The 3,640-nt window shown below is 39.6% G+C and overlaps 1 long non-coding RNA gene across 1 annotated transcript; it reads right to left on the bottom strand.

The window, feature by feature from the left end:
* Positions 1–654: 654 nt before the first annotated feature.
* On the bottom strand, positions 655–2,957 carry LOC121488028. The gene is made up of 3 exons (XR_005986963.1): positions 2,920–2,957; positions 932–985; positions 655–779 (listed from the first exon to the last, which is right to left on the bottom strand). It is a non-coding gene; the product is annotated as an uncharacterized LOC121488028 (long non-coding RNA).
* Positions 2,958–3,640: the final 683 nt, after the last annotated feature.

Genomic DNA, 3,640 nt, shown 5'->3' on the forward strand with positions numbered 1-3,640 from the left:
TTTGTTTTGTGTTTAACACACTTTTTAAATCTCTCCATTTTTTTTTAATTGGTGAGAAGTGGAGATAAAACTTTATCTTTTCCAAATGGATAGCCAATTTTTCCAACAACATTTGCTAACCGTCCTATCCTTTCCCTGTATTTTGAAATGCTACCTTTATCTTATCTTATATTCTTATATGTGGCCTCTGGCCTGTGCCATTGGTGCATTATCTATTTCAGCGAGTCCACATTATTCAATTATGGAAGATTTATAGTTTGTTTGATAGCTGGGAGGGCCATATTGCCTCTGTCATTTTTGTTTTTCTCATTTTCTTGGTTAGCCTTCTGTATTTACTTTTTGGGCAAACCACTTCATGTTCCATGATAAAAGTCTTTCATGGTTTTGGTCATGATTTGCTTGTATTTTCCATAATGAAATATTTTTTTTTATATGATTTTATTTATTTATTCATGAGAGACACAGAGAAAGAGGCAGAGACACAGGCAGAGGGAGAAACAGGCTCCCTGTGGGGAGCTCGAGGTAGGACTCAATCCCAGGACCCAGGATCATGCCCTGAGCCACCCAGGCGTCCCATATTTTCTGTAACAAAATCTTATCCAAAGCATTTGGATTAATTCACAATAAGGCATGGAGGAGAAGAGCAGATGTTTGAAGAGAGCGAAGTGTGAAATAACTGTTATGGATGGCAGTTAGATCGTCCTGCAGATGAGGAAGCAGCCCAGAATTTACAACAGCGCCTATGTCCAGTGTGGCTGATACTTTCCATCAGTGCTCAGCTGCTTAGGAGGAAGCAGAAGAACCATTTAGTTGGACTCAGGTTGGGGTTGGGTGTGACCAAGATAAGCCTAACAGAGGGAGGGAGGGACAGAAGAAATTAAGATATTTTGATTTCTTTGTCTTGCATTCAGTAAAGATGGAATAGAAATACCTGTTTTCCATTCACCAAATAGAGGTGCAACTTTCTTGTTTTGTTCCTAAACATCTTAAAGAAAAAAAAAAAAGGATTCCAGTACAGTTAACATACAGTGTAACATTAGTTTCAAGTGTACCGTGGGGTGACTCAACACTTCCATACATCACCTGGTGCTCACCACAAGTGGACTCCTTAATCTCCATCACCTATTTCCCCTCCCCCACCCACCTGCTCTCATAACCATCAGATTGTTCCAGAGTTAAGAGTCTGTTTCTTGGTTTTTCTCTCTCTTTTTCTTCTTCTTCTTCTTTTTTTTTCATTTACTCCCTTGTTTAGTTTCTTTAAACAACTTAATAAAACAAAAATGTTAACTTGTGGGCAAGAAGTTTAAATTACATGCTCTTGGCATTGTATAAATAATTTACCTTATACATATTGTCATGTTATACTGAGATACTTGTGTTGACAGGAGAGCAGTTTGGTGTAAACTCCTGTTTTGTTTTTTTTTTAAGATTTTATTTATTTATTCATGAGAGACACAGAGAGAGAGGCAGAGACACAAGGAAGAGGGAGAAGCAGGCTCCATGCAGGGAGCCCCACGTGGGATTTGATCCCCGGACTCCAAGATCACGCCCTGGGCTGAAGGTGGCGCTAAACCACTGAGCCACCCGGGCTGCCCTAAACTCCTATTTTTTGAGTGTGTATATTTCCCTAACATTTTCTTCGGTAGTAAGCATTCTCAAATGTGCTCCCAGGGGGATCTAGAAATGTTGGTGCATATCCATTTGGCTGTTTAGGGATTTGTTAGAGTGTGGGAAAATTCTGAGGCATTTTCAGGTTATGACATCTGAATATTTCTTTGCAGGTCCAAAGAACAGTTTATTTTTAAAACTGTAAAGATACTATAGTCTTGGTCCTCATCGAGGGGAGAAATTGCTGCTATTTTGAAGAAATATCATTCAAAATAAAATCCTGAGTTTAAAGTTGAAGATCCAAGATCTAGATGAAATGTAAACGTCTACTAATGTTTCAGATTGTGGTTTATTATATTTTCCTTTACTCAGACAAGCAAAGTTTAAGAACTATTAAAGAAGGCTTTCATCAGGGATATGATGATGGGTTTGATGGATATGACTGATGATGGATATTCATAAAATCATCTTTTTCCATTTTCTCTCCCCACAAACCCAGGTGATTCTCAGCTCCACCTTGGGGATATAACTCAGCCTCTTTTCTGGGGCTTCCCAGATTTGTGGGATGCTCCCCATACCCATCCCGACTGCCTCAGAGGTGGGGAAAGACCCAAAGTAGCTGTATCAATCCCAATGACACCCAGCAATCAACTACTGCAAAGCAGCAATCATGTCCTGTGGGATGGTTTGGAAGTGGCCTCATCCAAAGGCATCTTGGCTTTTGTTTCATAGTTGCCATCAGCTTTCAGAACCTTCTCCATATCTGCTGCAGTCATGACAAACTGAACTCATGTAATTTTAAAGAAGTTGTTGTTGCTGTGTAGACTCACTGAACCAAAATGTGGCCAAATTAGGTGACCACAGTTTTCAAGAGTTGCCTGCAGCCTCATGTTCAACTACTCTGCTCATGTATTTTGTATGATCAACCACAACTTATTCCCTGAACTTTGAGGTAAGAGAGGAAAAATAAACATGAAACATCAATGTATTCTTGGCACATACCATCAATTAGAAAATTCACATTTCAGATTCTGACTCCCCTTGACACTTCTTCTCCCATTACCTCCATCCAATCATAAATCTAGTCAATTTTGCCTAAAAATATATCTTTTATATCTATCGCCTCTTATCCACTGGCACTGCCAAGTTCTTGGTTTAAAGTCTTTATCACCTCTCAGTATTATAAAAGCTTGTTAACTGGCATTGCTCATCTTTTGAAAATGTACTCAATGGTAATTTACTATTTAACAATTTTCTGTGGATTACCTGCTTAAATGGTTGGTTTGAATTCTTTCAAGTTCTGGTCCTTACCTGTGTTGCCGGACTCATCTGTCAGTCTCCCATTGGTGCTCTGTGCCCCTACCAAATAGAACTACCTGAACTTTCAGTGCTGATCCCTTTGCCCAGGGATGGTGTTCAAAACAGTTAAATAATGGGAACCTGGCCAACCAGGACAAACCTCATAACCACTAAAAACTACTGCACTGGGGCTTTCTGCTGAATATCAGCTCTGGCACTGTTTCTAGCACCTTGACCTTGAGTCTCTTCCTGGGGAGCTTCTGCAGATCTTTTCCAAAGTTCACAGAGGACTGCCATTTTAGCAGGGGCTGGGGGGTAAGAACAGTGTCATTTAGAAAGGTTTTATGAGCTTGAAGATACTATGATAACATTTCCAGTACCTATGTGGAGACTGTAGTATTTTCACAGTAGACACTATTTGCAGAACCTGAAATGACTTTTTATATTTTTTTAGGATGTGCTCAAAACAAAACAAACAACACTGCTTTGTCTCTGGTTGCTTTGTAAATGGTTTTGCTTGCTTCTGTTTCTCAGAATTTAATCAGCAAGAGACATCTACCTCTCACACAGACCTACCAGCAGATCACCTTTTTGACCAGACTCAATCTTTTTATTTCCAAGCTGACTAGGAACCATTATGTTCTGAATTGGCCTAAAAGTACAGGGAAAAGTTCCTGTACCTTCTCTACCAAGAAAGGGAATAATACATGCTTTTCCTTAGTCCAGATCACGG

This window comes from Vulpes lagopus, chromosome 3 (assembly GCF_018345385.1).
Source record: "Vulpes lagopus strain Blue_001 chromosome 3, ASM1834538v1, whole genome shotgun sequence".
Taxonomy (NCBI): domain Eukaryota; kingdom Metazoa; phylum Chordata; class Mammalia; order Carnivora; family Canidae; genus Vulpes; species Vulpes lagopus.